General features: G+C 41.8%; 1 protein-coding gene across 5 annotated transcripts in view; it reads left to right on the top strand.

Annotated features, from left to right (window-relative positions):
- Positions 1–25,716, top strand: part of EYA2 (EYA transcriptional coactivator and phosphatase 2) — a 155,766-nt gene that overhangs the window by 6,777 nt on the left and 123,273 nt on the right. Inside the window, exon 2 of one of the 5 annotated variants that reach the window (XM_084646296.1) lies at positions 20,073–20,265. The exons of the other annotated variants lie outside the window; for them this stretch is intronic. The gene's annotated coding sequence lies outside the window, so the exon portion shown is untranslated. The remainder of the gene's footprint in view (positions 1–20,072; positions 20,266–25,716) is intronic. 5 annotated transcript variants of the gene reach the window in all.

Raw genomic sequence — 25,716 nt, 5'->3', positions numbered from 1 at the left:
GGATGTTTTTAAAAATTAAATGAATAAGAGCCCTAATGTTACAAAGAGAACCTGGGTTGTCCCATAGAATTATCTTTGTTGAATTGGGGTCAAATGGCCTAGTTTTATACCACTGGAATCAATGGGAGTTTTGCTTTTGACTACAGTGAGACAGGATCAGGGCCAAACTGAGCTATGCTACATTTTAATTGTTACAGAAGGAACTACATTATAAAGTGACTGTAAACAGTGCACAGAACATTGAATAATAAGTCCAAATCCTGCTGTCTTGTTACGGCAATATTTTCACTGACTTCTCCGGGAGTTTTCCCTGTTTGAGGACTTGCAGAATTGGGCCCATAATTTGGAAAGCACCTTGAAGATGAGAAAATTTAGCATAAAAGGGCTGTTGCGTTTCAGAAAAAGTGAAAGTCTGAATGCATCTCTTTCTAAAAAGTTACCGATTAAGAAACTATTATACACACTCAAAGTAATCACAGAATATTGCTACTACTTTCTTTTCTAGAAATACGAAGGATTCATTCAGGTTGGTGGAGAATGGGGACTCCTGAGAACCATACTTATATATCTGAGTCTGTATGTCTATGGTTTTCCCCTGAATTATTTTCAAAAACTACCCTCCCTGTATTTTGAAGAAGTTATTGGACAGCAATTTTGTTTCTTTACCAAAGGAGTGAAAACCCCAGGAATCCTTTTATAATTTGGAAAGAATGTCAAAAGAGTAAAGTAGTTAAACCTAAGTGTATTAGATCATATGCTCTAAATGCATAAATAAGCATAACTGCAATTGCAGAAACCTAAGTTAAAACCACTAACAATGCTCTCCCACAAACTCTAATTGCTAAAAGGGAATGACCTCAGCTATTGTGAAATTTGTGCCTGTTTGTTGACTGATGGTGGTGGAAGTGGAGTGTGTGTTTTGTTGGGGTGTTGTGTGTTTGTTAATGCCAGAGCGGAATACAAAGCCTGAAAATGGAGCTAATTGCAGTGAAAACCCTGGATATGGTTTCAAGGTTAGGGATTCTAAAAGCAGGTGAAATGACTATTCCATTGAAAGACGGAGACTGACTGGAAGCCAGTTTGTGGATGTTAGACAGTCCATTCCTAGTATATACAGAATTGGTTTGCCTTTAAGAAAACGGGGGGTTAAAATATTTGGTTACAAACCTGACATTTCTTTGTGTACTGTTCCTGTGCCTGAGCACAGCATGAAATGTTAGTGGGTGTTTCATCATGCCAATTTTGGAAGCTTTTTGTCTCAAGTTTGTTTTTTCTGGGAAAGGAAAATGATGAGACCTGAACTTGACTTCATTCAAACATCACTTACTTCAAAATTTTCATTCTATTGCATGATTGTGTTCAGTGCATCAGAACATGCATATTACAAAGCTGGTTATAATGAACTTTGGCTTAGAGCAGTCATTCTGTGGACAGAGTTCCACAGTCTGCATAGAGATTCCTATAAGACAGGTCTTGGCTCCCTGCTGTGTACTCATATGAACCCTTATAATTATGATCCAGAGGACTGCTTGCCCATTTTTAGTCATACGAACACTTGTAGGAAAATTGGTACTTTTAAACTGTTTCAGGGCACATGAGAACAGGTTTTGACTTGCAGCCTTTTATTGTAAACTGTTTGATGATCCTTAGTTTTGAGAAGGTGGACAGCCTAGTGAATGGAGAATGAAAGTGATGTTGTTACTGGCTGAGTCTAAGATGCCATACTATAAAGACTCCTTGCTGAATACAGTGGACTCCACAGAGAAGTTAACCAGAGTAGGAAAGGGGAGGGGAGATGGGGAGAATTTCTTAAACTCAGCAAATGCCTTTAAGACTGGAAATGCCTCTAGTATTACTCAAGCACCCACAAGAAACAGAACCAACAAGGGGAAAGTGGAGCAGGCATTGGTGGAGGGGGGCGGGGGGAGAGCGGGATTTTTAGTTGAGTAAGCAAAGCAATTATGGGGGCTTGTGTGTTATTCACAAGTGTCTGCACCACTCAAACACACCCATCAATGGTTTCCACAAGATTGTGAAACAGTTCTGAAAGTTCTTTTCTGAGCAGCATTTTTATGTAACCCATTCTTTGCCTTTATTATATTTTCCCCTTAAATAATTTGCAATAGATTTAAATTCAGAACTGAGCTAAGTTATCTAGCCAGTTGTGTGACCCTCCCCCTTTGCATTTGATTATATATATAAATAAATAAAATACAGAGAGAGAGAGTTAGTTTAAAACTTTAAAAGGTTTAATTCTAAATCCTTGAAGACTCCTTAGGAATGCAGCAGGCAAAATCTTGACATGCTTACTGAAAATGAAACAAAACTATTCTGTAAATTTTTTTTTAATGAAACGAAAGCACCGTTAAAATGCTTGGAGGCATTGAGCTAGGCATAGGGTTGGAAGTCAGTGCTGACGTCTGGGGCTTAGTGTATACAATTTATTTTACATGCATCTTCTCCCATACAGTACTTAAGTTTGGACAAATGTAGGAAGCGTTTGGGCCCGATGCTGTTCCCAGCGCAGTAAGAGACTTTTGCTATTTACTTTAGTCAGAGCAGGATTGGGCCCTTTTTTTGGAGCATCCTTAAACCTTTTGCACTCACTGCAAAAAGTAATTGTATTAGTCTTATGCTGCAGTCATTGTGCACAAAACACCTATTGACTTAAGCCGCATCGTGTAAACTTACAAGGAGGGACAGCGTCACCAATACAAAATGCACAGAAACGGGCACATTATTCTTGACTCTGTAAAGTTCATTTTACACAAGCTAACAAAAGCCAGCAAATCCAAAGGTGATGGAGGGCTGAAATGAGCTCCTTATCATTCATTGACATGCTTTGCCTGTAAGTATCATAGCTCCACTGGTGATAGTGTAAGTAACCTCACCTTATAATGCTAACCCACAGCAGTGTGTTAGAGCAGGAGCATCACCTTTGATTTAATCCTTTTGGGTACATAGGTATGGCTGTGTGCCTGTGAGGGAGTATTCCGTTTTCTAGTTAAGAAAAGGGGCGGGGGGAATGACTCACTTCTAGGCCATAGGAACCTTTATAGTCTGTTGTGTAAATGTATTGTAGATCCTCTATGTGTGTGTGTGTATGGTCAGTCGGTTCGACAAAATGAAGTTTTCATGCTCTCTCTTTTTGTGGATTCTGGAGTGACTCTGAAGTCCAAGGCGTGACATGCATGCTTGTGAGCAGATGGGGCAGACAATCATTGGTGAGCACCTTGGTAGCTATACCAGTAGTATGATGCTTTTCCCTTGCAGCTAACAATCTATTATTTCTGTCCTCTTCAAAGGTTTGAAAAGCTGTGTGTTGTCATGCTGATCTATTTAATGCAGCCTTCTCAAGATCATTTGGTTTTAATGCACCACAGTGTGTGCTGGGTTTGATGCTGTCCTTGTAGCACTTTCTGGGGTGGCCTTGATTCCACTGTCCTTGTGCCAATTCTCCACAGAAGGGGAGTCAATATTCAGGCATCCTAATGATGTGTCCAACCCAGTGTAATTGGGCTTTTATCATCATGGCCTTGATGCTTATGGCATTTGACTTTTGGAGAACCTCCAGGTTGGTAATTTTGTCCTGCCTGCGAATCCCCATAATGGTGCACAGAGGCTGCATATGGAAAGCCTAGCTGTTTGATATGTCATGTGTATGGTGTCCAGGTCTCACAGATGCAGAGGAGAGATGTGAGCAGAAAAGAATTATAAAGTTTTATTTTTGTTGAGAGGGTTATGTTGTGGGATTTCAGGACTTTTACGTAACTTTCCTAATGACAGAGAAGCTTTTAGATACTGTATATATTATAAAAACCTTCCGTTCTTTCTGGGTTAAGGAGCAAGTTCAGGTTCGCAGAGTAAAAACACATGGACATTCAGATAGTGTTGAGAGTGTACACAGCCCTTCACAAAAGAGAACGAGATGTCCCATGCCTTAAAATGTTTACTGTCTAGGGTGTTTGTGTCAAGTACTTGCTGGTTTTTTGGGGGGGGTTTTAAGATGTTTAACTCAGTTCAGTACCTCCAGAATTTTAATTTTTGGTTGCAATTCTTGAGAATAACCAGAGCACTGTGGGCTATTCACTAGGTCATATTTGATTTCTCTTTATTTTAAAAAAACAAAAGAAAACAAAAACACCATGAAAGCAGTCTAATATACTTTGATTGGAAAAAAATAGCCTAATAGAACAAAATGATTTCTGTGTAAAATATTTTATTGATATAAAAATAAATCTGCTTTCATGCCAGACTTTGGGTAGATCAAATTTTTACAAGTAAGTTATAAACCCTAGGAAAACAGTGTACAATTTAAACCATTGATAGAACCTTAAGTTTACCAGCACTACTGGGCAGTATCATAAATTAATTTCTTTAACTATTTCATTCCTAAGGATTCCAATCCTCTTAAACTGAATATAATCAAGATTACTTTACCCACTACTGTGATTCAGCCACAGATGCAATAGCTGTTTAACAGCACATGACAACATTTCTCAGTACTGCAGGCCAGGAAGTGAAAAAATATAGTGTCCGACTTGAACTGTATGGGGGTTGTCGTTGAGTAGATAGAATGTAATTACCTGAACTGGAATTCAGCCAGGATTAAGGGGCTATTGCTCCCACTCTTGTGAGAAGTGCCATGGGATTTTAAATGGCCACAAATGTTCCCTGTCTCAGTTTTACATCTGTGCTAAGGTTGTACTTCCAGCTGCACAGCTTTTCCGAGGCAAGTGACTATGGAATACAGAAAGATGTTTGCACACATGCTTCGTAGTCAACTATACAAATCCCCCTCCCTCCCCTTTGAATCAGAGAATAGAAGAATGATAAACACAAAAGTCAATGTTGTTGTGTAACTGAAGTCTGATGCAGTGAAATGAGACTTGGTCCGTTGTTCGCTATGGATGTGTGTTGGAGCACACACAGCACACAGTTAGCTGGCTCTAACTCCCTCTGTGGCCTTGGGCAAGTCTCTTAGACTCATTGTGTCTGTTGCCAGTATGAGAAACGGGCATAACTGGTGGTACTGTGAACTTTAATGTATGTGAAGTCCTTTGATTAGAAGTGCTGCATTAAGCCAGTGGTTTTCAACCTTTTTTCATTTGCATACGCCAAAAATTCTGGAATGGAGGTGCAGACCCTCTTGGAAATCTTAGACATAGTCTCTGGACTCCCCAGGGTCTGTGGACCACAGGTTGAAAACCACTGTTCTATGGTAACAACAACAACCTTTCACGGACCCCTTTTTACATAGTCCGCTAACTCAAAATCACTGCATTAAGCCAACTATATTAGGAATTAAGTAGATGCTGTGGAAGTTTATATTCCTAATAAAAATGGCAAAACCCACTAATATTACATATCTAAAGAAAATTTTTTAAATATTAAGTTCACTTTAATTTCAAAAATATCCACTTTGATAAAGCATGCTTTAAACAGTACACCGTGACGATATTTTAAAAAACAAAAACCCACGACATTACTGATGAAGTCAAATTTTGCTGTTGAAGTCAACGAGGCCAAGATTTCACTCTACAATTTTATGAGGCTTTTCCTGCTCCACTGCTGCTGTTTAAAGGCCTTTTCAGCAAGGAAGAAGCTTTTCTGATGACTATTCTGATGAAACAGTGACATTGACTATACGCAAAGTGCTGTCACGCACTAAGTAAACTAACTGAAGAAAAAGGGAAAACAGGTTTTTGTTAACTTTTCAGTGGTAGTACACTTAGTTACTTTTCACCACAGTAGGTACAATATTTTTTTTTGATGGACAGAAACTTGCCCCTCATCTCCTCCAAGTTGACAGCATTCATTTTAAAGGCTGGAATGTTTCTACGGAAAAGGCAAAATAATTCAGTGTGTACCCCACATTTTCTTGTTTATTGAAATGCCTTCCCTGATCAAATTTAATCACAAATAATGGTGTAAGTTCTCTTATCCAGACAGTTGTGGCTTTTATTTTTATGGTCATCATGTAAAGGTAGCAAAGTTTGTCACGTAGAGGGAATTTTCCCACTGATTGATTGATTGATTTTTAAAAACAGAAGGAGAGAGCCTCTGGATATGTTAATATCTTCCACCTGGTTTAGACTAGGAAGAAAATATTCTTTAGTCAGTGATTAATTTGTTGCCGGGGTTCCTTGGTGACCAATGCAGATATGTCAGTTCCAGGAAAGTTAGAGAGAAGACAATGTATAATTTTCCATTGTAGACACTTACAAAGAAGAGAAACAAAGACCTTGAAAGCAATACACCCAATATGAAGGAAGATTCTAAGTGAATCAGTCACCAGCAAAATGACCAAAGAAGCATTCTACCTGCAAACTTCAATGAAATAAATTATATGGTGTTTGAGGAGGGAAGTCACCCGATACCACTTGAGAGAGAGAATTCTGACCTGCATTAATACTGAGATTGATTCTCAGCCGCCCTCAAAGCTGCATGTACTGCAGGGAGACCAAACATTAACTGCAAAGTGTCTTTAGCAACTAAGGATTTTTAAACTTTAGCCCCACCATTAAAAAAAGGGTTGATTGGAGATTTCTGCTGTGGTTTAAATAAATAAATTAGGCATAGGATATACCTACATCTATTGACAAAACACTTACAGAGTTAAGATCGCACCTGTATTTCAGGCCTGATCCAGGGCAGCCTGAGCCTTCAAAGTGGCAGGAAGTGTTGGGTTGAGGGCTTAACTCTTCCTTTTTTCTCATGAATAGCCATGCAATGTTGTGCATGTTCACAAGTGACATGAATGTAATAATGCAGACAGTGAGTGATTTTTTTTTTTTTTTTTTTTTTTTTGACACAAGATTTTGCTTGAGTTCTCAGGTGGTCATGCCCATTTCCATTGCATGTAACAGAAGGGAATAATGATCTGATATAGCGGAACCAGCAACATTCAGGATTTCTGCAGTATTCACTATTTGTGTTCTCAAAAGTCAATGTAATCTTTAAAACGTCTCTGATAGTGTATCGCTGCAAATTTTTAGCTCTGCCTGGTGTGTATTGTTTCCTGGTATATTCTTCCAAAGAAAGTAGATGCTAATCCAGTCCTAAGCTTGTCACTGGAGACAAATGTGAAATCTCCTGCATTCAGTGGTCATTTGGAGGAGGGAGAAACCTTATAATCCATCAACAGCAAATCGTTGGAAGGGAAGTGTTGGCTTTTTGCCACATTTTCCTCTTGAAATTATAATAAACTCCTCAGACAAAATACCATGGAAAAAATAAATGGATGAATGAAAACTTTTTTTTCCCATATGGGAAAAAAAAAATCAGGATTTTGTTAAGTTTGTATCAGACTATGTGATCTGGAGTGCTAGCACATCCCATTTCAAAGTATTTCATAAGGGAAACTATGGAAACAACATTATTTTCCATCTTCTCTGAAATGTGAGACAAGTCTGATAATGAGGAACAGTTTCTGATCTCCAAAACCTTTTCAAAGAGCTCTGAATTGATGGCAAAGTGCTGTGTGAGCGTCTTCCAGGTAGATGATCATGCACACAAAGTTCAGGGCACATTTAGATGCAGTGTTGGAAAAGTCAGTCAGGCTTGGTTAGTTTTATAATGTGCTCATTGCAGAAGTGTACACATGTATGGTTTAATGCTAAGGATTCCCAATTACCTGGATTGTAGAGTCATTTTCCCCATGATGCAGAAGTTCCCATTTGTCAAAGAATTGTAGAACTAGAGCTAGTTGAATTGGAAGGGGGGGGGGGGAGGAGGAGGGAAAGGTAACTTACCTAAAAACAGGGAAGAATTTTCCTGCCCTAATGTTTCAACCAGTTTTAAATAGAATGTAGCAATAGAAAAGATTCTGTATGTGACCTTACCCATCCAATAGCGGCCAGCACAACTGTTCCCATCAGCATTATCTAGTGTTCTGCCCAGTCTAGTTCAAACTGTCTCCAGGAATGGAGCCTTAGTATTGGAAGTAAGTCCAAACCTGTATGCAGCTTCTATGGCAGAATTCTCCCAACTGATTTGTCTTGCAAAGGGAGTATGTCCTGCACTCAATTCCCAACAAGGCACTTAACATTAGTATCTATGGAAGCTGTGTGCGTAGGAACTGTGCGGAATATGCAGCAGAGATCCTGGTACAAAGAGCAGCATTCTTTTCTCCCCTACGAGGGGTAATAGGGTTTACTTGAGATGGCTCATCAAGCAGCTCACCAATAGCAGATGACAGAGCTGTAAGTGTAGATGATGTATTATAATGTTCCAGGTGCTGTACAGACATGTTTAAAATTTTTGGCCTTCACTCCTTCCCCCAAATATCTACCTACATACTTTCCTCTTGGGTTTGGGTGAAGGCATTTTAATAGCAATAACCTAAAAACCAGCTATAGGAAATGTTCCTATGCATGCAATCCTGCCAAGTTAAATTCCTGCCACAGGACATCATCTGCTGCTCTACAAGCGGACAAGTATGTTTTTCTTGAGTCACTCAGGCAGTCGTCCCCCTATATGGTGATGAACTGCACCTCCTTCAGCTGGTATTAGCGCCACACTAATTTCTCTCCCTCTCACCAAGGGCTGACATTCACACCTGCTTCTGCATGGCATGTGTTCTTCCCCCTTTCACCCAACATCTCCTGTTGCAAAGACTGGTCCAAAGCCCAATCTACTAAGGCCACTTCCACAGGCAGCAACACTATTAACCGCATAATAGTCTACCAGCACAACCCTCTCTGAGCTTCCTTTAAATGGATGATCTCTTCGCTAAGGAAGGTGGCTGGGATTTGGGTCAGTATGAAAAGAAAATTGCTAGAAAACATGGCAGGTAATGAGAATGAAGTGCTGGTTCTGCAGTCATGGGGAACTTTGGTGGTTTATTGAATACTCATGGTGTATATTCTTAAAGTTCAGTGCATGCCAGCTGCACATCAGGCCCTGGAACTGTATCAAATTCCTTACAGATCCCCAAATTATTCAACAAAATAAATCACTTGCCAGACTTACGGTCAGAACGTGGTCCACAAATCAGAAATTAAGGAAGTAAATAGTTGGGTCTTGGCCTATGAGAAACATTTTCAAGTAGCTCCCTTCCCTGTGCTCTTTATATTTTTAACAGCACTATTTGCATGCTCAGAAATTCACATTTGTGCCTGTAAGTTAGATAACGACTCACGCAAATGGGGTGTTGTCCAGGTCATATTTGCAAGGAAAAGAATGCAAATATGGCAACAATCTTGGATATTTGGCCCTGGAAGTCTTCTTATAAGAGTAATATCTGCATTCATTGAGATCTTTGAGCTCAAGGATCTCAGAGCTCTTGACAAATACTACTAACTAGGCCTCACATCTAACCTGTATAGTAGGAGTGTTTTACTGCAGACAGATAGGTGTGCATATAAAAATAACCTCAATTATGATTTTTTTTTTTTTTTTGGAGGAAAGACTTTGTACTCGGAGTTATAGTCTAACCTTTCTCCCATATTTTGTATGTAAGAAGTGCTGTTCAAAGACAAGCTGCTGAGTATCAAAGTATAAGGGGAACTACAAGCATCCGTCTGTAGCACAGGAATGGTCTTTCCCTGGGCATGGTTGAATGAATGTGTGATTGGTGTGAGGATTTTAGTTCCAACTTCTTGCTTGCCTAGTATTTTTTTAAAGTTATTTTTGAGTTGTGGTTTTGGATGGTTGAGATAATGCCTGTGGCCTTACCTGGGGTCTCAGATGCCTACAGGCCTGTTGACTTTAGATCCATGGACTTACTGATCCTGAAATTACTGAAACGGGGAGGTTCTACATTTTCATAAAAGTACTTAATCAGGCCCCATTTGGTGATGCCAGTGAACTCCGAAGAAGAGTGCTCCAAAGACCTATCTGGCTTTAAGATTAAACTCGATAAGTTTATGGAGGAGATGGTATGATGGGATAACATGATTTTGGCAATTAATTGATCTTTAAATATTCATGGTAAATAGGCCCAATGGCCTGTGATGGGCTGTTATATAGGGTGGGATCTGAGTTACTACAGAGAATTCTTTCCTGGGTATCTGGCTGGTGAATCTTGCCCATATGCTCAGGGTTTAGCTGATCGCCATATTTGGGGTTGGGAAGGAATTTTCCGGCAGGGCAGATTGGAAGAGGCCCTGGAGGTTTTTTGCCTTCCTCTGTAGCATGGGGCACGGGTCACTTGCTGGAGGATTCTCTGCTGCTTGAAGTCTTTAAACCACAATTTGAGGACTTCAATAGCTCAGACATAGGTGAGAGGTTTTTCTCAGGAGTGGATGGGTGAGATTCTGTGGCCTGCGTTGTGCAGGAGGTCGGACTAGATGATCTTAATGGTCCCTTTTGACCTTTGTATCTATGAATCTATTTGATTCACGAAGAAGCTTCTATGAGGAGTTCCAAGGGGGAGGAACCAGTCAGGCACCATCTTAAAATTGAATGAAAGGAAGAAGCTTTTGTTGCAGCATTTGGCTTGCTTGCCTGTAATGGCTGCTAGCCTCTAGCTATGCTGGCCACCTAGAAGTGGGAGTTTAACATACAACATTTAAGATTAGACATTTACAAGCAAGTAACTTGTAGCCAGCCAGCAACTCCATCAACATTAAACGCTGGTGCCAGTAAGACTATTGGTTAACGTTTGCAACCACGTACCAACTTCCTGAGACTGAATAAAGCCACAAGAGCCATGACAATCATCCTCCATAAGTAGTAACCTTTTTTGGTTTTGTTGCATTTTCTATCCTTTCTTACTAGAGGGACACCTCTACCTCAGCATTTACACTTGTTTTTTATTCCAGCAGATGGCTAGGAGTGAGGGTGTGTGCATGAGTGTGTGGGGCTAGAACTCTCGGAATTCATTTGAGAATAGGGCCTAGAGAATAATTTCTTAAATACCGAAAACAACCCTAGGTTAAACAAGCTTCTTGTCTAAAAGAGCGCTTATGCATGGGTTAGGAGTTATGTCTTATCCTAAGAAATCATATTATTTTCACCTGTATTTGTCATTTGAATATTAAAATGTAACAAGCTGCATCGTCTTTAATTGTATGGGAATGTTTTATTGTAATACCTATGTTTGGGGGCTAGGGAAAGAGAAGGGATTTGCTGTCACCAAACCAGTACATTAAGTTGGGCAGACTACCTTAATTGGCATCAGTGCTTGTAGTTTTAACATTGCCTTCAGCCTGGGAGTGACTTGATCCTCCCCGTATCAGATATTTGGTTGGAAAAAATATATAGATCAGCACTAAGCTTGATAATGTCTTGTTGCTTTTTGACTCTGATGGCTAAACAAGACTGCTGCCTTCCCAAATTACATAAGGAGTTGTTGGTTTATCAACCTGGTAATTAGATTAGTTTGTTTTGATATTAACCCACTTTCTTAATTTGAATGGTTTACATGTATTTTATTTGGTTCCTTATTTAGTTTGATTAATATATAAAATTGGAAATCTGTGTGGTTTGGATGTTTCTTCCCTAGACCTTAGGCCTCTGAACCTGAGGAACCTCCAGAATAAATAAGAGTCCAAGATGCAGCCTTGACATCATCTATAGAACTGGTCTGATGCCTGAACCTCGAACGCTGTTTGTTTTTGAGGAAATGTCGACTTAAATATTGATGATTTCTTTCACTAAGTAATGTGGGTTCCAAAAGTTTTGTGGGCCTGGTGTAGTGGATATGAGCCAGTCAACCTAAAGGCTGACCAGTTCTCTCTAATATGTCTATACTCTTCATATTACACATAGGAAAAATGAGACTTGGAGGTTAAGTGACATGCCCAAGGTCATATCACAAGACAGTGGTAGGGCTATGATTAGAATCCCACCCAAGCTCCTGCACTAACCACTAAATTGACTACTTATGCGTTTTACCAAATGTAGTTATAGCAGTTCCTAAATTTGTTTTCCTTGTCTATACACTTTGAAAACTACATTTTAATCAGCTTGTCCACATGACAATAATTCTCCCTTAAGCCAACTTAATAGAATTGATTGACTAGCTATTTTAATTACTGAGCATAGACTACATATCGACAAGAAAAACGTCTCTGAAAAAAGTGTATTATATTTTGGCTCTTGGTTGAAACCAACCCAACTTTAATTTCACAGTTTGCTGCCAACAGCTGCCTTAGTAAGACAGAGCAGTTGTAATAAATGACATTTATTTAAAACAAGAAAAATGAAAACCTAGTTCCAGCTGGATTTAGGAAACTGAGCATATTTGTCTTGCATATAAAGCTGCCATCCACAAACATTTCAAATTATTTTTCATTTGTAATAATCAGGATCAGACTTTATTTTTTTTAAAGTATTGGGGAGAAGCACAATATATTAGAAACATATAGTTTCATTCAAAGGCCATTAGTTATTGAATCCTTTCCAAAGCCATGCAACTAAAAAATTTCAGGGAAACTCACATAATAGTTCTAAGCATTTTTATGAACTATTTGGAGGAATAGTCTATGATGTACACGTCAAGCTAGACAGACACATATATGCATCTATTACATTTACTCTTTTATTGTTGAAAACCATTCATCTGATGAGCACTTTCCCTTTTTACCAGCAGGAATCTTGGTAGAATTTTGGAACTGTATTTGCACATGGAAGAAATTAGTTCACACGGCCACAAATAGAATGCACAGTGCACACTGAAATATAGTGCCAGTAACTAGCTCCTCTGTCAACATACTCACAGTACTAATACAACCAAGTCTCTGTAGTACCCTATCATCCCAAAGGATCAACTGACCCTTGACTGACTCAGACTACATGCAGGGATCACTGGAGCTACCTTTGGGATAAAACCCAACTTGCTGTTTAACAATGCACAGGAACACTACACAACCTCTTAGGAAAGGACATTTGCTGCCAGAAAGTTTTAGGAAGGCAGAACATAGCTACAAGAGAAGAATTTGGCCAGATTTGAAATTACCACTCTTACATCTCCCTGTCAGGTCTTTAGCAACCATGAGTAAGTCAGATGTTGGTTTTGTGACTTATCTAAGAGATGGAACCATGTTTTCAGCAGCACTGTAAACCGTAATGCTATGCTGGTATAAGTATACAATATTTTCCTCAGAGAGACATCTGTAAATTCCTCAGTGCCTAGTGCAGACTCCTCAGAGAAAGGTCTTGGTTTTGGTTGTCTTTAAAGTACAATGTACACATGGTGCTACCATACATAAATAACCCTGCAGAATCACCAACACTACATAGGTGATCCTTGGAAGTTTCTCCATCCAAAAACTGAAATGGCTTACTCCTCCTTTAGCCTTAAATTTACACTTAAAAATTTACACTCTACACTTAAAATTTATACTGATGTAGCTATGTCGGTCAGGGGTGTGAAAGAAAAACAACCCTACAACCTAACAACCCCATATGACACTGCTATGCTGCCAAAAGCCCCATGGTAGAAGCAGCTATGCTGACCAAGGAGGGCTTGTTGACATAACCAATGTCATTCAGTGAGGTGGTTTTCCTGCACCGTCTGAACTCCTCCTCCTGTTAGTATACGCTGACCCCTATGTGTTAGGGGGTCAGCCAGCATAGCTATGCCGACATGGGATTTGTAGTGTAGACATAGCCTTAGTTTGAGATCTCACAGGATTACAGCGGGCCACACAAAACCAGTAGTTGTTGATACCTGTGTTTGATATATTGACATGTGTCAAGACACTTTCATACGGTTAGAGACTAGTTTTCAAACCAGCTTTAAATGGATCTATTTTTAAACCCAGAAATTATGGACACAAATAACTGCATCTGTATTTCTGACAGGTATGTATGTGATTTCTGGGGCAAGTACTTAGACATTTAAATGATATAAGTTTTGCCTGCACTTACTTGCATCTGACAAAAGTGAGTACAAAAACCGTAACTACATTTGAAAAAAAAAAAAGTCCTAGTGTCCTGGGATGTACTTTCATATACACAAGGATTTATTGTCTGGCAGCGAACAACAAATAAATCTCCAATTAATGTACATTATTGTGTGGATAGTCCTTTGGAAACACCACTTGTCTTTCCAAAATGTGGTTCAAGAGGTTAGTAGCACTGCTACCTAGGAGATTCAAGTCAGCGTGGTCTCCCTTCCAATTACTAGCAGTCACCAAACACATGACTAGGACGAGTCCTGTGAGCAATCCCTGTTGGCTTTTAGCAGCTTTGTCAAAGGGGTTTCAGAGGTCACAGAACAAGCCACTGTTACGGGCTTGATGGAACGGTAGTGGGGTGCTCTCCTTTTGCAGGGCCAGTATATGCATTGAGCCAGCAGGAGCATTCACTGTCAGTGACCTAAGGATCTTAATATTGAAGTCCAAGGGATGCCCAATGCCTTCATTATGTGCTAGTATAACATGCAGTATATTGACAGGTTTCAGAGTAACAGCCGTGTTAGTCTGTATTCGCAAAAAGAAAAGGAGGACTTGTGGCACCTTAGAGACTAACCAATTTATTTGAGCATGAGCTGTCGTGAGCTACAGCTCACTTCATCGGATGCATACCGTGGAAACTGCAGCAGACATTATATACACACAGAGACCATGAAACAATGGTCTCTGTGTGTATATAATGTCTGCTGCAGTTTCCACAGTATGCATCCGATGAAGTGAGCTGTAGCTCACGACAGCTCATGCTCAAATAAATTGGTTAGGCTCTAAGGTGCCACAAGTACTCTTTTCTTTATGCAGTATATTGTACATTAGTCAATTTAGCACTGTGTATGCCAAGGATGGGCAAACTTTTTGGCCTGAGGGCTACATTGGGGTTCCAAAACTGTATGGAGGGCTGGGTAGGGAAGGCTGTGCCTCCCCAAACCCTAACCCCCCCCTCCCACTTCCCGCCCCTGACTGCCCCCCTCAGAACTCCCGACCCATCCAACCCCCCCATCCAACTCCCCCTGCTCCCTGACTGCCCCAACCTCTATCCACACCCCTGCCCCTCAAAAGGCCCTTGGGGTCCCCACCCCCTATTGATCCCCCTTCTAAAGCCCCTTTGGAATGCGGCCCTGCGAACATGGGCGGAGGACTCAGGGGGAGCAGAGGCAGCCACACAGCCGGAGAGAAGCGGCAGTTTCCCCTTCAAAGCGCCACTTCTCTCCGGCCGGCTGCACGGCCGCCAGCTGCTCCTCCTGAGTCCTCCGCACGCGTTCGCCGTGCTCCCACCATCCGCCCACCTGCTTCCCTGTGGCTGCAGATGAGACCTCCCTTCCCTCTCTCCCCTGCCCCCGCCGTGCAGCCCCCTCCCATGCTGGCGGCATGGTGCGCTCAGGCTGCGGGGGAGGAGGGACAGCAGGGGAGGGGCCGTGGGCTAGCCTCCTAGGCTGGGAGCTCAGGGGCCGGGCAGGATGATCCTGCGGGCTGGATGTGGGCTGTAGTTTGACCACCTCTCGTGTATGCGCATTGCCATTTGCAAAGACAGAAGGTCCCCAAGGAGCTAATCTGCCTAGCTGATGCATTATAGCCAATTAATGATTAGGTTGAGTGCAGACGGTGTCCCAGATTAAAGGCCACAATAGTGAGTTTTCAAAAGGGAGCGAGGGTAGAAAAAAGTTGCTTAGTCACCATTACCTAATGACACTAAAATAATCTGAACTAAATTATGGGCCATATTATTAATTAGTACTACAATAGTGCCTAGAGGCCCCAGGCCCACTGTGCTAATACTGTACAAACATAGTAGAGATAGTCCTTACCCTAGAGTGCTTAACATCCAATCATAAGACTAGAGACAGGTGCATACAAACAGACAGGGACACACCAGGTAGCAAGATGTTTATGATCTGATAGATAATAAGTGACAACATAACTCGAGCCAGTATATCTTTCATCTATAGTTTCTATGACTGTGGTCTTGCTCAGTAGCTGCTCCATAGTTTACAAGCAGGTTCCTGCTTCAAATCCTAATTTCCCAAGGGCCTCATCCCATGAGGTTGAGCACCTGCCACTTTCATTGTTTTCGGTGGTATTTAGCCCTCCTCTGGATCAGTCCTTGTAGATTGTACAAGCAGAGGGAATACCCTCTCATGGACCTGAAGGTTGTTTGGATGTATTTAACCCATGGAGGGAAAACTAGATTATCGGATCCCAGAAAAGGAGCTCTCTCATTACCCCAAACTGCATGCTTTTGGTCTGTTTAGTATTGTGTATGCTGTAGCTATTCTATCAAAGCCAATAATTAACAGTAGACATCTCTCACTGCCAGCAAAATAAGCAAAAGTGTGTGTTTGGCAGGGGCAGAGTGTGGAGGGATAGTTTTTGTGGGTTCTGAAAAACCAGAACACATTTCTAGCTGGGATTGGGTGGGGGATAAGCGTGGGGAGAAATAATGTCTTCTGCAAAGATGGCAACACCTCACCTTTGTGTGGGGAGGAATTGGAGTTGTTGGTTTTTTGTTTTTTTTTTAAATGCATGTGTGTGTGTGTATAAAATACTTGGGCCAGAAACCCTCAAAAGAACTGAAAAAATGAATATATACAACCAAACCAATCTATTCCCAACTCTACAATATTTACACTTCGCTCTAATACACAGAACAGTGTGTAGAGTCCTTTCCAGACATTTGAGCTATACTGTCCATAGTTCTTCTATATACACACAAAGGGATTTAATGCTTTGTAATCAAGCTGCTCAAGAAAAATGTTGTCTTTATATTCACTGGGGATGACTGTAATAAATTAAAATGGCTTCCCATTAGCCCTCTGTACTTAACTGAACCACTTAAAATTACTTTGGACTTTGCCCTCATCTGACCTCTTCACCTCCGCTCAGGCATTACTGCTGCTAGGAACATAGCAGCAGTGGTCCGAGAGCCTCAGTTTTGTGAGTGAAGTTACAAATCATTTCAGAGCTGGAAACAGAGCACCCAGCACGAAGTGACTTCTGAGTCACAAAGAAACATTTAGCAGCTTTAAATGTTCAGACACATTTCTCTTAGGCATCCTATTTGTGGACAGTCATGGTCATTCTAGATATCTCACGGATAGAGGAACCCAGTAGTGGCAAAATCCTGTACAAATTCCTTTGTTCTCTTTGTAAGGATACGTGTGCAAAATGAAGATAATAGGCCTATTAACAAAGTGCACCTTTTTATGGCAAAAATTGTTTCACCCTATAGGGACAAAATCACCAAGTTACACACTTGCCTGACTGGTGCATAACTTCACATATGTATAGTTTTTATTGAAATTTATTTAAACAAGCATATAAAAAACCATCATTCATCTGTGTGTGATAGGAAGGATGTAATTTTGTCATATGGTGAAGAAGTCTATGATACCTATTTTATCACATATTCTACTCTCCATTTTCTGCTGGATACCAGACTAACATGCCATATACATATTGATTCAGAAGTAGTTGCACATGAATAAAGCTGAAGCTCTCTGCAACCACAAACAGGAATCAAGGCTAACATGACACAGAATATGTACAGTTGTTTTGGATTATCATTTTACTTCAGATACAGACCTGTAAGCCATGTAGAGATGAAAAGCAATTAAACCCCTTTCCCAGTCCCTTGAGCCATCCTGGCTGTCTCTCCTCCTTATACTCTTATTTCTCAATGGAATAACCATTTTGTTATTTACATAGAACAAAACTAAGGTTGAGCTTTGAAAATGGTCCTAGAATATTTGACATGGTAACGAGAGCATCTAGGACAGCAGTTGTCATGATCTGAGACAGTGTCAGTGGGACATCCGAGTCTGCAGAGCAATAAATAAGGCCCAAGATGCTGTGGTAGAGCCGGAGGAGACCACTTCGAGAATAGATGTGGAGAAACAGCTGAGGTCAGCCCAGTTGCCAACTTTCCAATTTCTGAAAACCGGAGGCTACAGCAGGAGCACTAGAACCTCCCCCCACCCTGCCTCTTTCTCCCAAGGCTTGACCCCCTACTCATGCTTCTCCTCCCCTGACTAGCTCCTTTCCCCCTCCCCAGTCCCTCAATCTTCTCCTCTACTCTTCCTCCCCTCCCCACACCCCAGCTGGACTTCCTGTGCTCTGGGTCTGTGATGGAGCTGCAGCCCCTGACACGGAGTCTGTCTGCCCATGAGATGCAGGTAGGAGGCAGCCCTAGCTGAGCAGGGGCTGGCATGGATTGATGACCTGGTGCCACCCCAACCCCCCTTCTCTCACCCACCCCACGCTAACTGGACTTTTGGTGTCTGGTCAGTACATCTGACCAAACGCTGTACAGATTCTCTTTCAACCGGACTTTCCGTTTGAAAAGCAGACACCTGGCACCCTGCCTAGTAGGGTCCCTTGGAGTATCCCAATAAAAATATTAAATGGGGTGTGTGTGTGTGTGGGGGGAGAAACAATGGAATAGGGGAGGAAAGGTGATTATGAAAAATCAAGTTGTTTAAAACTATTGGTTTCATCTCAAAGATCTGACCAGATAAACCTGTTGTCTGTAGCCTGGGTAAGGATGCTGTGCAGTTTCAGAATTATGCTTTGCACAGTAGCTAAAATATGGGAGATCCTGTTTGCATCTGGCTGTTGAGCCAGCGCCCAGTTAACATCCCACTGCTGGGAGCTGTCCCCTGAAATGATATCACTTGAATTGAATAAGTCACTCGGGTCATGCTGTGCAGCTCTTGGCGTTTCCCCAGACACGAAACAAACTAGTCTTACACACCTGCTCCCAGAAAGCATTCTTTAAGATTGCACACTTCACTATTCACACAGAATGTGGTACATTTTATAGACAGCAAGTGGATAAGATTCCAAAAACCCCCCAAACTTGTATTACAGAGGCTATTAAACAAGCCAGACATGGATCTGAGCACACCCTTCAGGAAAAACACTCTTGTGAGAAAGTGACAAGAGAAGATTAAATTTAAACTGCACTCAGGCAAAACATTTTACTGTAGTCTAGTTTTCTAGGAATGAAGCCCTGGAAAAGGACTGTGCGACCCAGAAAAGAAAAGGTTTCAGAAGTTTTCTAGAATTCCCTAATCCCCTCTCCTCATTTATAGGTTCAAAGCTTCAGTGTCTTCTTCACAGGGTTAGGGATATCCAGTCAGAGAACAGAAATAACACCGTGTGCCTCATGACCAAGCACACAGCTCATATTCTGAGTTGTTAATTCTACAGTTAAAGACAACTCAGCCTGAATAAATTTGAATGAATAAATAAATGAGGAAACTGCAGTCTGCCTGTGGATATTTCACAGGAAGGTAAATGTATTAAATATTTGCTCAGAGCCATTAACTCTTAAAGCTAAGGCCAACAACCCAGCATCATGGGCATTTTCTAGTCAAGAGGAAACCAAGGCTAAGATAACATTGAGTGCTACAGCTTGGGTCTATGGTGCCTTGGCAGAATGGTGTGAGGTGGATAGGGGAATTTGCACAGAATGTGCCTGAAAGACATGACAAGGCATTTGAAACTGTTTTTGGAGTCAGTATTAACATACGATGGGGCTGCAGAAGCATGACTGCAGGAGGTTGATGGGAGGAGGGGAACCATGGTACCTAGCATTTTAAAGTTTCTTTCAAGATGCTAGTACTTTCACGCACTCACTTTAAATACTGAGAGGATACCAAGTAAAGCAATCACCCAGAAAGTCTGGTAGACATTCCAAGAGAAACTCTGGGTTGAATGTATGTGTAAGTATAAGAGTTCAGAAACTGACCCGTTTGTTTGTGTGTGTGATATGATGCAGAGACCAGAACATATTATTTCTAATAATTGCAGGAAAGTTCACCCCAAAACACTCACTTGTGAGAGGGCCATCTCTGGCATTTCATAAATCAGACAGCTGCTAATGGTGCTGTTTGGAGACGAACATCATTAGCAAGTTAATAATTTTCAGGACTCTGCTGTAATTATTTTATGGCTTTTAGGATGAAAGACAGTCTATGCTCCCTCTGCTATACCGAATCCATCACAGAAGGAGTGCAGGGGAAATGAAGAGAGGAAACCAGATCTTATCCTTCATATTGCCTCAGTATTGTTCTTGACTGCAATCTTTTTTTTAAAAAGTAAAGTAACAGCTGAAGCTCTCTGCTGCTTGGCTCAATCAGCCATTTCTGAAGCCGTCAGACTAGGAGGAGGGATACTATTATTTGGCTCAGACTGACTTTTGTTTGTTTGCAGATCTTAACCTGGACACAGTGTACGTTCACTGCTGGTGCTTCAATAATCTTCAAAATTTGTAACATCTTGGGCAAGATCACCAGTTGCAGAATATTAAAGTTCACAAAACTACATTAAAATATTAAAGAGCAGAGATGCAAGGCTGAGCGTGAACAGCAGAGATATCTACTTTTGGATGAGAATTAAATTTGAGGTAATTGTGGAAAGAACTGTGGGCTTACCCACAAGAGTCATCCCAGTGTCTTTCCCAAATTCAGGATAATTACATTCAGCCTATCTAGATTCCCCCTGGAGTTTTAGTTGGACATTGAATTTTGTCTCAGTTGTTCTTAGATCTGAAGATGTTGCAGCGTGCAGTGTTAAAATGAGGGGACAGTTCTGCTCCAGAAGTTGCTGAGTTCAAGTGTGACCCCCTATATATAGGTTTATAGTGTATATAAAATGTTTTGGGGTGTTGCTGGGTGAAAGGTGCTATATAAATAGAAATGAGTTTACATTGCTTCCCTTCTTGTGTAACTCCTTAGTAGTTTTATAAGCAGTACAGGCACAGACAAAGTACAAATGTTTAACTCTCTTGCAGGGATTAAGTTGCCTTGTTTCACTCATGGTTTACAGAAGCATTTCACTTTGTTTGTTCTTTTCAGTGCTGCAACACAGTTTGTGGTTCAACCAGAGGGATGGATAGTGAGATTCAGTCTCATATCCACATATGGGATAAAGTGATTTGTAATTGACTAGACCTACACTTGGATTTTCCCTTGACAGGTCCTTTTGCTTAATCATAATTAATCCTTCCACTAAAACAATTCAGTTAACTTAGTAATGAGTAGTCAGGTGGTATTTCAAGTGCTGCCATGTATTGCATTAGCTCAGAGACCACCAAATACACATTTATGTTTTGGATGAGTCACACAGCTCCATAAACCCACTGCATAAATCTGCTTCAAGCCAGCTGTTAGCTTAGTTTCTTCAGTTCTCATGATGTACCAGTGGATCCCTGTCACTTACAAACTTAAACTGGTTTTAGTGCTTTGTATAGCAATGGTATCATTTTATAGAGCAGGATTAGAATTGTATTGCATTGTGCTTAATAAATGAGTTAAAAATATCCATGACTCTGCTTCTTTTATGGAAAAAACACTGATCTTAAGTTTTTGGCGTAGGAAAATTTAAGTGTCCTCAGCATCAAACTATTCTTTTTAAAATCAGATTCCTGATTATAATTGCACATCATCAAGGTAGGTGTGAGCATTTCAAAGCAAATGGACCACATGGCTAGTGACCAAGCAGTACATGGTAGAGTAGGAGGACAGAGAAATGCAGCTATTGCTGCTTTGGGTAGGTTTTATGTTATGTAAATAAACTGTTGTTCTGTTTTGTTTTTTCAAGGTATGTCAAGGTCTATGTGCCACCCATAATGATAAATGCGCAGACATGCCACAATGTTGAGTTATAATTAGGGAGAGGTCTTAAAGAGGGAGATGGTTAAAACCATCTCTGTATAATTGTAGTCAGATTAGGGTTTTCTGCTTCCCTCTGACAGCACGCTTTAGGGAAAGGATTCCCCAGCCCAGAATTAGGGGGGAGCAAGAAGGTCTTTTGTTAATAGAGTTGTTTGGGTTGGAAAGGCTTCGTGTGGGAATCCTTATTGTCTCTCTCAGTATTTTGAAACATGTGCCTCCAATGTTATTCATTAACATTCAGGAATTATGCCAGGAACCAAACCCAGGATTTCAAGATGTCACTTGAGACCCAGTACCAGAAGCTCACATTAAATGGAACCAGTTCCCTAGTTCTAGCATCTGGATTCCAAACCTAAATAAGCAACTATGAAATGAATGCATCATTCGCTAGACTCCCAGGGAATAAGAAACCTACAGACAGACCTACATAATCTTCCTGCTACCAGCATGTAAGACTAGCAGCTGGCCTAGGGGTTAAGACATTGGTTATGCTTAATATTTAGGCTTGGCAGAATTTGATATTTTAACATTTTTACAGATAATATCCATGTTTATTTTTAAGGTTTTTTCCCCCCCAATTTATTTACATTTTCAGAGTTGCAGGAAAATATTTAATGACTGTAGATGTTGAGATGCACAAAGTTTTATAACCAGTAAAACACAAAATATATAAAGTAAATATCCTTGTCAGACTCTACTAGGTTCTTAAGCAGCCCTTCTCTTACTTTGCCTATGTGTAAATTTAGAATGATGGGGAAAAAAAATTGTTGGTTTGTGTGTGTACAATGAAATTGATGTTTCCCAGCATTTACTGAGTTTTAAAAAAAACAACACTAATTCTAAGTCTATTAATTTTCAACATGGAAAGAAATTTACTGATGCTGGAAAATGCACAGCGTTTCTAAGGTCAATTCTAGACACATCAGATCAGAATGGTTGGGAAAGCAGACTACGAAAGCCACATGGAGATTTGAGAGGAAAATTTTGCAGTTATGAGTGGCGGCAGAGGAGACGGGAATGCAGTCTAGTGGACTAAGATAGGAGCTAGGAACTCCTGAATTTATAATCTTTCTCTGCCTCCGTGTGTCTCTTAGGCAGACAGATTTGGAGTATGCCCCTCCATCTGTAAAGACATAATAAGGCACAGACACAAATGGACAGTCACCATGAAAATGCTATTGGTTTTGAGACCCTTCATCTACAGTCTAAAGAAAAGTTACATTTCTAGTGGCACATGGTGCAAACTTCCCCTCATAATAGCCAAGGAGAAATTAGTTTGCATTTATCTGTTCATTCACGTTTCCCACTGAATATAAAGGATGAGGCTTTTTCTGAAATAATTTGACTGGACACTAGAGAGCTGCCATTTTGCTGTACTTGCAATTCAAGAAAACTCTTTGCAACTACTTTGGAGTCTTGTGAATGAAGCTGTCTTTTGGGGATTTTGAATCCCTTCAGCCTTGTGTTTGCAAGTGATGGCTGACCCCAGATATCTTGCATCTTGGATCCCTGACAGGTAAGCTACAGCAGGCCTCACAGGTGATGAGCTTCATTGCCAAAAATGATGTTGAAAGCTGAAAAAGTGTTTCCAAGGATTGCTGTTACATTGATTGGTAGTTGGGGGGAATCTTTGAAGAACCAGAAATGGGCTTTGAGATGAGGATTCTTTCATTGTAGCTGTAAATGTAACCTCTAAAGCGGGGGTGGGCAAACTTTTTGGCCCGAGGGCAACATCAGGGTGCGAAACTGTATGGCGGGCTGGGTAGGGAAGGCTGTGCCTCCTGAAACAGACTGGCCCCCATCCACCCCCTCCCACTTCCTGTCCCCTGACTGCCCCCCTCAGAACCTTCGCCCCATCCAACCCTCCCCCACTCCTTGTCCCCTGACCGCCCCCTCCTGGGACCCCATCCCTAACCACCCCCCTATTCAACCACCCTGTTCCCCATCCCTTGACTGCCCCAACCCCTATCCACACCCCCACCTCTTGGGACCCCAACCCCCCATTCCCCATCCCCTGACTACCCCACCCCCTGACAGGCCCCCCGGGACTCCCATGCCTATCCAGACCCCACCCATTCCCCATCCCCTGACCATCACCCGCAGGACCTCCACCCCATTCAACCACACCCTGCTCCCTGTCCCCTAACTCCCCCCCCCCCCAGAATCCCCTGCCCCTTATCCAACTCATCCCCGCCCCTTTACCATGCCGCTCAGAGCGGCAGGAGCTCGCAGCCCTGCTGCCTGATGAGAGCCAGTTGCGTGGCAGCGTGGGGACAGTAGGGAGGGGCTGGCTGGGGGCTAGCCTTCCGGGCCAGGAGCTCAAGGGCTGGGTAGGATGGTCCCGCAGGGCCAGATGTGGCCCGCAGGCTGTAGTTTGCCCACCTCTGCTCTAAAGCCTGGGTTCTCAACTTTTCTTTCTGGCCCCCCAATACATGCTATAAAAACCTCCATGGTCCACCTGTGCTACAACAAAGTGTTTTTCTGCATATAAACGCCAGTGCCAGTGTTAGGAGATAGCAAGCAGGGCATTTGCCCAGGGCCCCATGCCACAGGGGGCCCCACAAAGCTAAGTTACTCAGGCTTTGGCTTCAGCCCCAGGTGACGGGGGATCAGGGCCCCCAGATTCAGCCTTGCACAGTGGGGCTCTGGCTTTCTGCCCTGGGTCCCAGTGAGTCTAATGCCAGCCCTGCTTGATGGACCCCCCTGAAATGTGCTCACAGGCCCCCACCCCCCTGGTTGAGAACTGCTGCTCTAAAGGTAAACATTTATAGTCATTATTTGAAATTTTGCATACGACTAGGTCTGATAGTTGTGCTTTGTGAGTTTATTAGAGTCAACGGAAGGAGTTAGGATGCATATACCAGCTGATATAAGTCAGTTTGTTTAAAACAAATTCTGCTTGCCCATGGAAATGCCCTGCAAGTATGTGCTGACTCATGCTGTAAAGGAGTTTTTATTGTGCTTATGTATTCCTACAAGCAATAGCTGCCTGCAAGGATTATTCCTGCAACAAGTACAAACAAAGCAGCACGGGAGGGTTTCATAGTTACCGTTGAGGATCAGACGGACATGTGCATGAGCATGAGCCTGAGCCTCAATACCTAGGACCTGCTTTGGAACGTGCCTGCAAGGCTCTGGTACTCTGGCTTTGATGGTAGCCCACATTCAGTGTGGAAAGCCTTCTGTACCACGGTCCCCCATGTCTGACTTGTGCCCATCTCCACGAGGCAGCCAGAATTTGAGCCCTTAGGAGCTAACATGAGAATTGGGGCTTTCATTCTGGGGGTCCTGCTGCAAATGTAGAACAAATAACTTTCATTCACTAGTAATCAGATGGCAGTCTGGTTGTGTGAAATAAACTGGTGGCATCAGTCCTGTGCCAAGCAGATGTCCACATCACAAAAAACACCAACCCAGGCCCCTGCAATGAGCATGGAAAATAAATCCCCCTCCTTCTCCATTTAGGTCAGGGATAAGACATACTGGAGAGCAGACTGGAAGACTTGCACTATTATTGTCAGTCCGAAAGATGCTATATGGATTTTTAAAAGGACATCAGTCTCCATTGGTTCAGCACCATCCAGTAGTACTAAACGCCCTTGTAAAGAACGCCTGAAAAGAGCAACTAATTCAGACCTCTGCGTTCTCTTTGTTCCATACAAATCTGTATTTTCTTTGAGTAAATGCAATCCACTGTCAATTGTGATTCTGCACAAAGGTTTGGTTAGCTGACGGCCAGCTAGAGGCTTTCTGTAGTTTCAGTTTGGTGTGGAAGTGAGTGAATACCTGCTGCCAAAAGGATGGTTTTCTTATGCTCTAGACTTCACCAGTGACCTATATTATAGTAACACCCTTGTCAAAGAAGCCTAGCAGCTGGTAATAAAACTCCTTAGGCTAAGTGGCTAAACTGCCAGCACCTTGTCTGTTACTGTAATTGAGAGCTGTAGCCCCTTCAAACATCATTTTGGTTACTGCTCTGCGTTCTGTTTGTAAGATGCATTGTACTGCAACTGCTGCAAAAGGCCAACATCATGGGAAAGATGGAAAAAGGAGTAAGAAGGCTATTTAAACGCAATTCTTACAGAAAACAACCAGTTCAGGTGTTTGTATTCCTGTAATTTTTGGTAGGTGATTCAGATCCTGTTTGATTTCGTTTCATAATACCTTCCAGAAGCACCATT

Source organism: Lepidochelys olivacea (genome assembly GCF_965140295.1).
Source record: "Lepidochelys olivacea isolate rLepOli2 genome assembly, chromosome: 13".
NCBI classification, from domain to species: domain Eukaryota; kingdom Metazoa; phylum Chordata; order Testudines; family Cheloniidae; genus Lepidochelys; species Lepidochelys olivacea.
The sequence above is the reverse complement of the archived record's forward strand: the minus strand, read 5'-3'. Positions and strand labels throughout refer to the sequence as shown.